A 9,607-nucleotide genomic window follows, 5' to 3' on the forward strand; every position below is an offset into this window, starting at 1 on the left:
AATACCTAAATTAGGTGTTTTTACAAATGTTTCCTCTTAAGCCCCCCCCAACAATACCACTCCCCCTACCCCACGTCTAAAATCTTTGCATTATTAAAAGAATTAATTTAAATCCCCTCAAAAAATCACAAAAAAAAAATTTGCAACAAATTAAATTCAGAATTAAATTAAAAACAAAGAAAAAGAGAAAGGTCCCAAATTCCCCACAATTTTCCCAAAAATAAGGGGGTAAATTCAAATCCACCAAAGCTACTTCGGATTGTTGCAAATCACCAACTCCACCAACAATATTATAATTACAAAATTAATAATTAAATATAATAAGACTTTATAATATGTATTTGAGAGAAATTTAAAGTGGCTAATTGTTGTAAAGTAACTATAATTGAGAGATTGAGATTTGAGAGAAAGAGAAGAGTGAATCGTGGATTAAAATGGAAATGGAGAGGGGTTTATAAGGGTGGATGGGTTAAAGTGTTAAAAAAAAGTTTGGGGTTGGGGGCAAAAAATGAGTTTTGGGACCATTTGGCAATCTTATTATTTTAAATGGACCGTGTCTAACGGCACTCAACAAGGCAGTCTGTCAACTACTATTTAAAAAAAATTAATCCCATATTTAATCCGTTCAGTTAAAAAAAATCAAAACTACACATTGAATTATATACGGATTAGCTGGTTCAGGCCTCATTCCGGTTTTACCGATCAGTTCTTGTTTGAACCGGTAAAACCGGACCAATTGACGGGTTTAACCCCATCCAAACTTCAAATCCATTAATTTATTCAAGTTTTAGATTTTGATACGTTGTTTTCTCTTTCAAACATACTTTTTAACTGTTAGTTTACTATTTCTTCCACTACCACTAATGTAATAGTTGATATAAATATCTCTACCTTCTTGCCAAGTCAAACATCATGATATAAAATAAACAAAATAGAAAGATAATAAATATTGAAATTGGTGAAAAGCACAACTCGGTTATTCAAAACCTTCTTTTGCCTTCAAAATGTCATGGAGGTAGATAATTAGGCTTCTTTTGGTTTGGCAAAGGCCAAAATCCACTAGTAGAATGAGAGATTAAGACATACCAGGCAGCGAAAGTGCTTCCCTGAAGTGACACTCGCTAAGACAAGCTAATTACTACTCCCTCCATTCCAATTTATGTGAAGCGCTTTTTATTTTTAGTCAATTTAAAAAAAAAAAAAAAAAGACACCTTTCTATATTTTCAGAACAATTTAACTTTAAACTTCCCATTTTACCCTTGATGAAATATTTTATATCGACACATTTCTTTATGTTTTGCTCTAGACCAGAAGTTTCTAAATTCTTTTTTCATTCTTAAACTCTGTGCCCACTCAAACACCATTACATAAATTAGGATGGAGGGAGTACTATATAAGCAAGATATATATTCTTACCCTGCTGAGGTGCACGACACATCTCTTTTTCTCCTTCAAACAGGTATGATGCAGCTAAATGTGTTAGGCACAGTAATCTTCATTAATTAATATGCATAGTAACATAAACACTAACAGATTGTTAAAAAGATTACCGAGGACCATGTAGTATCATTGTTAGTAGTTACTAGTGTCTTCTCCTAGTTCTTACTTTTATAACAGTATAATCGGAAACACAGAAAAAACACTAAGGGAAGAGAAGAGAAATGAAAGCAAAGAAGAAAAATGTCAAGGAGGGAAGCAAAGAAGAGAACTAGGGTATGGAGTAAAAGTACAGCAAACTCCTAAAGTCTAAGTTGCAGCTCAGTCTAGCAAATAAATTTGAAAAGAAAACTAATTAATTTCAGTGCAATACAGTAAGTAGAGAAGTATTACTTACCTTGTTGAGACACTTCATTTGTGTAATAACAAATATTGCCACAACACATATAAAAAACCAGGTCTCTGAGTAGATCAATTGGTTCTTTCCCTCAGATGTTAACTTTAGTGAAGTCCCAAGAGCTTTAACACTCATAACCTGCATAATAAGCACGATTTTGAGGATAGAATGGAAAATATTTAAGGAACTTTTTCCTTAATGAGCAAAAGAAGATTCTCAAAATATAAGCATTTTAAAGGGGAAAAAACACAATGAAAGCGAATCCAAATAGATGTTATAAATACTTCAGATGTCACTGGCTAAAGTAGTTCCATAGAGCCAGTTAGTGTATACAATCAGACCTCTCTGTAGCAACGTCGTTTGTCTGAATATATTTTAGTTGCTATAGCGAGATGTTTGTTGGTAAACGTATTTATATAACAAATATAAGAGTTGATACCAAAGAAAATTAGGTTGTTACACTGAAAATGTTGTTACAGAGGATGGTTGTTATATAGAGGTCTGACTGTATCATGTTTATTTGAATGAGGCAAATCTATACACTGATAAAGAAAAGCACATTAAGGTAAAAGTTACATGTGACCAATGACAAGCATGCCAAGAGATATAATCCACAAGGTCCTAATAAAAAGTAATTCAGGAAACTATGTCAGGTTACCAAATCAAGGTTTTACCGAGAGAGAACCCATCAATGAGCAGATTCCTGTGTAAACGAGTACGTTTGAGTGTCAGCATTGAGGGGCAAAGTAGAAGACAAGAATAAAAACCAACACAACCGCTGATCCGATGTAGAGCATAAACGCTGGAGTTCAAGAGCAAAATGAAGTTAGAAAGTGCAGAAAAGTCCCCAAGAATTTGGCATCAAAGAGAAGCTTCTTACCTTTCTGCGTCGCCATGTACCATATTTCCTTGACAGAAGAGATTGCATGCTCTTGTGGTGCATGGATAACTATAACAACAGAACCAGCAATACACATCACACAACCCATAATTCCGAGCTGATGTAATCCTTCCTTCAAAATAATGTGAGCCAGTACCGCACTGCAGGAGTTTTCGGAAAAATTAACCGAAGCAATTCTACGGTATTACCAAAAATGAGGAAAACAAGCTAGTATTACCAATATGACCTACCTAACAATGATACTCAAGGCACCAAGAAGGGTAACAAGAACTGCAGGGGCAAAAGCATATGCAACAAAATTTGCAATCACTCCGACAATCACTGTTGAGAAACCACACAACAAGAAGATCTTAATGGATAGTCAGTGAATGACCAAGGAAACAAAAAAGTAACAATAATTCTCAGCTTCCTTCTCTCTTCTGTTTCAACAAATTAAGGATACTAATCAATGATCCTAATAAGCTAGAGAACTGATTAAAAAGCTAACAAAATTCCCAAACTATAAAATCATCGGAAAATGGTCAAAAATGCCCCTAACATATTGAAAATAGTTTAAATTTGCCCTCTTTCCCTCTGTTGGACCACAGTTACCCTTAATGTTAAATTTCGGGTTAAAACCCCCTTCCACCTATTAGGTTGCAATTGCCCTTAGCATTAGTTTTCGGATTAAAAATGTCCCTCCTTTTAACGGAATTATAGGATAACACATATGGCTTTAATTTTAATTAAATAGGTGGCACTGATTTATTGGGCCAACCATAAATAATCTGACCTATCTAGTTTAACCCAAAACAACTAGAAACCATTTGTTCATACCCAGTTCTTTCGTTGTTTCACGTTTTGTGGCTGAATGGATCAAAAGACACTAATGTTCTTCGTTTCAAGCTATGGTTTTTGGTTCAAAGCTGGTGCATGCAAGCTTCAATCGATTTTAGATCTACGTTTAGCTCAGCTTATTCATCCTTTAACAATGGTAGATAGTTAGAAATCTAGCTCCAATAATTCCGAACAAATAAATTCGGATGGTCAGGTTATTCACGGGTTGGGTCTAATACCACATGAATCAATAAGTTAGTACCACCTATTGATTAAAACCCCACATATGCCATCTCATCATTCCGTTAAAAGGATAGGCAGTTTTAACTGTAAAGGGAAATTAGGGTAACCCCACATATGCCATCTCATCATTCCGCTAAAAGGATGGGCAGTTTTAATTGTAAAGGGAAATTAGGGTCCAATAGGTGGAAGGAGAACAAATTTAAATCATTTTTAATACGTTAAGGACATTTTTGACCCTTTTCCGTAAAAAGATTAATTTTTAGGATTTCTCATCACAAGACTACTACAACTACACCATGCTCGCCTCGTAGCCAAAGGATGACAATAGGAACCAGGTGTTCACCCGAACACCCTCGGCGAAAAATTTCACTGTAGATATAAGGTAAATTTTCTGAATTTATGTAGATATATATATTTTGAACACCCTCACAGCAAAGGAAAAGGATAGCTTAGTGGTTTCAGGGTGTTCAAAATAAACCTCTGAGTCCCGGGTTCAAACCTGAGGGACAACATATTTTTTAAAGTTTAGGCTCTTATTATTTTTTCCATTTAACTTCTGAAAAAGAAACGACACCGTTTTGGTGCTTTTTTTTTTTTTCTCTTTCTTAAACGTGGTGGAATAGGGATTTTTAATCCCAAAAATCCAAAAGTCAAAATCAGTTCCCAAAATAAAACCTTGTTTCCATGGTTCCAACAACACTTGGGAATAACAATTCACAATTTACAAAGCACCGCCCCAGCCACCGGATCACCGCCGGCCGGCCGGAATTTCTTTCCATCTGATGCTTTCTTTTGTATCGGACAAGAAACTTCCAGGAAGAACTTAGCAACATATTCTTGCAAGATTTTAAATCATTGTGAATACTGATAACTGAATCATGTTAATGTAATATTGATTTTGCGTATTGGTGTCCTTTTTCTAATATGGACTATGGTGCTCTAAAGTTTTCTCATTTTTGGAGAATAGCACCGTTTATGTTCTTGTTTTTATGTCATTATGTGATCTTCATTTTTTCTCCTTCTCTCTGTATTATTGAAGAAACCATATTTTCCTTCTTTTTCTATGAGCACGAAAAGATAGAACACCCCCATTTTTCCATCATTCCATCCAAGTGATTATAAACTATTTTCTTCTCCTTATATATACATACAAAGTTCACAGACTCACAGTTGTTAAATGTTAAGTGTCTAATGTTGGATTTGCATTAAGATATTTATGTAATGAATCAACTATCTTATACAGATTAAAGAGTCAATGAAGAAGTATTTCACCAAGGTATCAAATTCAAGTTAAAAATCATAGTCAACCAAATCGGGGCTGAAGAAAGGAATCATTTAATCAATTTACTTACAATTTTCTCAACATTCCTTGAGTCTTTTGTGTGATCCAAAGAAATGAACTATCGGATCTTTGAACATCCAAATCATCGTGATCTATTAGAAGAGATTATCTTCAAAATGTTGTCAACCTCAATTGAAAGCTCTCAAAGTAGATCGGCTCAATCATGATTGGTATGTGTTTTGCTTAGAATATAGTCTAAGTAAAGATGCTCCTATTGTTTGTATTGTTATCCAATAACAATGTCAAGCCGAAGTATATAATGTACGTTTGGTTTGGGGTTTAGAATTGGAACAAAAGGATAGTTGAAAACATATTAGTGGGCGAATAAGCATCCATAGTCAATCAAAAAGAAAATGGAAGATCTATCCAACAAAATCTATTAAGGAAAAGGATAAGCAACTTAATCAAGATAAGAATGGATGAGATTCGCTTAGCAGCCTTCAATTAGGTAGTGAGACGTCTTTATGAAACAAGGATTGGCATTCGGTCATGATGAATCTAAAGCATCGTTGTAGGTAATTTCTTGAAATTCTTTCATTTTATTCTTTAATTGATAAAATTAGTAATGTATTGAAAAACATTCAAAAATGATCAAATGACTTGTCCAATGATTCAAAAAGAAATTTTGCTTCGACTTCGAAAGATCGTTAAAGGGATCATAAGGAATTAAATGATGACTATTTTTCCTTATTGGTTGATGAATCTTTTGATGTATCACACAAGAGCAAATGGCGGTTGTTTTACGATATGTTGATAGAAGAGGGATTTGTGATGGAGCTAATTTTCTTGACATTGTTCATGTTAAAAATACTAGTGCTTTAGCTTTAAAAGGTGCAATTGTCAATTTAGCTCAACATTCCTATGGTCTATCTTGATAAAGATGTGGACAATGCTATGATGGAGCAAGTAATATGCAAGGTATATCACGTTTAAAATGTTGATTAAGAAAGAAAGTAGATCGGCTATTCCATTCATTGTTTTGATGAACTTCAATTAACTCTTGTTGGTGTTTCAAAAAAATGTCTTTAAGAAGCTTTCTTACATTTGGTTTCGGATATTTTTGATGTATTTATAAATGTATGGATGAATATCGAGAATCTCAAAGAGAAAAAATTCAAGAGGCTTTAGAAAAGGGAGCTTAAAAAACTGGTAGTAGCTTAAGAACTTGGTATTTCTAGAGCTTTGAATCAGATAGATCTCATTCAAATCCAATTGTTTTGATTCTTCAATTTGGTACAATAATGGATGTACTTGATACTATTGTTGAAATTATAATGTATGTATGATACTATTGATGAATTTAGTTTGGATGTGTTCTCTTGACGGATATATCGGCTTTTCAAACAATCGAGGTTGCATTCATGTTACATTTGATGAAAGAAATTTTAGGAATTTACAAATGACCTTAGTACATGCTTACAAAAAAAAAAAAAAGCGAATATTGCGAATGCCATCGCGACTTGTTAATGCGGGGATAAGGTTTCAAAGAGCTAAGATAAAAGATTTTTGTTTGTTGCTTTGGTATCTACGTTTTGTCAAGTATAATATTATGAAACCTAATTTTGATGAGTTGTATGTTAACTTAAGAGATTTGTGCTGCAAACTTTGATTATATACTTTCTTGCATCATTATCATGTTGATGTATTTTGTAAAATAATTATTTCCGGTCAGAACTTAATGATCGTTTTGATGAGGAGACAAGCGAGTTATTTATGAGTTGCTTGTTTGAATCCGATAGACTCATTTTCAAGTTTTGACATCCAGAAAATAATGAGAATGGCTAAATTATATCCTGATGACTTTGATGAATTTAGTATGTGTTCTCTTGAAAATCACTGGGATTACATTATTGATGTTTGTGATATTGATAAAGGTTCTCCGATTTAAATGGGCTTATAAGTGATCTTTTCAAAAAAGCTGTTTTCAAAAAAACATTCATGTTATCCTCTTGTATTTACGTTTAGTGAAATTTTCTTTTGCTTCTCCCGATTAAAGCATCCGTTGAAAAGAGCTTTTTCGGCAATGAAGTTTATTAAGAATGAGTTGCGAAAGTCGAATGAATGATGAATTCTTGAGCGGATTATGGTTCCTTTTGTGGAAAAAGATATGTTTAATGATGTTTCAACTGATGATATTATTTTGACTTTTCAAGCAATGAAACCTCGTCGAGTAGTGCTATAAATGTACTCAAGAAGTATTAGTAGAGATCCTTTTTTGTAGTTTGTACTTAGCACCCTTATTCTAGATTGATACATTGTAAAGGGCTAACTTTTTGCGCTATTGTAGTTACTACATTTCTATTCCTGTTACTTTGAGATCCTTTGTAATGGAACTAACTCTTTGTACCTATGTATTATTACATTCTCTGGAATTGTGTCTTTTTGGGCTTGTTCGCACGTTTACATTTTTTTTTCCGAACATCCTGGAAGAAAAATCATCCGCCATCACTCGTAAGATGCGCATCGGGAAGGCAGCCAGTATTTCAATGTCAATATCAAATTAATATTGAAATTTGAATTCAAATTCATATTTCCACCAGTAAATCAATTATGAAACAGAACTAAAAAAAAGTTTAATGGTAAATTTAATCTGCAAGCATTACTAAATGCAAAAATTAGAGTACAGAGAATCATAACAGAAGAATAAATAAAAATAGAAAAACAAAAAGGAGCAAAACTTACTTGTGATCATTCCAATCCACCAGAGACGCTCCAAGAGATAGGAATACCCGCCAACACCTAAAAGGAACCAAGAATTTCAAAACCATATTTAAATAAATACCAACTTCGAAAATTTCTTGACAGAACACTACAACAAAAAAAAAAAAAAAAAAAATTGAAATTAGTTACGAACTTCGTGCTAATCTGTTGCTAAATTGGTCTTAGCTAACAAAATTTTTTGATAATCCATTATTAAATAGAATTAATATCGAATTTTGTTGTTTAACTACCGAATTTAATTTTTTGACTATCATCTTACTTACTTTTTTAGTCCGTTTTAAAAAGAATATTTCTTTTCTTTTTTAGCAACTCTTTAATCATAACTTTTCACCTAACATGTCTAAGACCACAAGATTAAAGGATATTTTAGCACATTCTACATATCTTTAATTTAAGATCACAAGATTTAAAAATTATATTTACTTTCTTGATGCTGTGTCATTTAAACCAGGACAAACACACCAGGAACGGCTTGACTCTTCTAGGACCTTTCTTCTTGATGATAAAACTTGCCCCTATAAATCCCATATGAAATGAAAAATAATCCGGTTACATTGTTTCTGCTATTTATAGAAAACGCAGTTTGACGGATCTAACATCATTCCAAGGGCATTTCAGTCATTTCATGTTCATTGAGGTGCCTGCTTCCGACTAAGGGGCAATGATTTCATGCCACATGCTCAATTTGTAGCCTTTCTGAATGACTCCTTCTTAAAAAGGTGGGTCCCACTAAACTTTGATTTCAGGCTTTCGTGAAGCTTTTACTTCTCTCCATGAGTTTTTACTGTGCCAAATTTAGTAGACCTTTACTAAATCATGGAGATTAAATCGGAACGATTTGGCAGTAACCGATTACGGAATCGGCAGTTCCAGTTAGCAGGAACAGGTGGACTTTTTACGTACCAAATTTGTGGGCCTTTACTAACTGATTCATCAGGTTAAATCGGATCGGATCGGTAGCACGTTACGAACCGGCCGGTTTCCGGTTATAAAGCCAGGAACCCCACCGGTTCCCGTTATAAGCATCCGAGCCGACCACGGTTTCAAACCCAAAAGCACGATCCGATGGGGTTCGAAACAATCCAAAACCACTTTTTTTTTTTTTTGTATAGTATATATATATTATAGTATTTATTAGTATATTGTAGGTATATTTACATATGTTATATAAGTTTATAAGTAAAGTTTAAATATTTACTGACTAACAGGCTAACAGCAAGTCAGCAATACAGCATATACGTGTATATATATATATATATATATATATATATATATATATATATATATATATATATATATATATATATATATATGTATTACGCTCAATTTCATATGTGGCAATTCCGCCAAGATCTCTTCGTTAGTTGGGGGAAGAATCCGCCCGAATCGGATTTTTTGAGGAACGTATCGAGAGAGAATTGGATTTGGTTAGACAATGTGTGGTTGGTAAACAAGGATCGGTTTTTTAGCAAGGTACAGAATGTATCGTCAAATATTCATTATGATTCCACAAGATCTAGTTTCATTCAAGTAACGGATTCTAGCCAACTAAAAGGATCTTCTGATCAATCTAGAGATCATTTGGATTCCATTAGTAATGAGGATTCAGAATATCACACATTGATCAATCAAAGAGAGATTCAACAACTAAAAGAAAGATCGATTCTTTGGGATCCTTCCTTTATTCAAACGGAAGGAAGAGAGATAGAATCAGACCGATTCCCTAAATACCTTTCTGGATATTCCTCA

General features: G+C 33.5%; 1 pseudogene; it reads right to left on the reverse strand.

Moving 5' to 3' along the window:
• Nucleotides 1–8,101, reverse strand: part of LOC132032452 (probable magnesium transporter NIPA3) — a 10,303-nt pseudogene extending 2,202 nt beyond the window's left edge.
• Nucleotides 8,102–9,607: the final 1,506 nt, after the last annotated feature.

Source organism: Lycium ferocissimum, chromosome 10 (genome assembly GCF_029784015.1).
Source record: "Lycium ferocissimum isolate CSIRO_LF1 chromosome 10, AGI_CSIRO_Lferr_CH_V1, whole genome shotgun sequence".
Taxonomy (NCBI): domain Eukaryota; kingdom Viridiplantae; phylum Streptophyta; class Magnoliopsida; order Solanales; family Solanaceae; genus Lycium; species Lycium ferocissimum.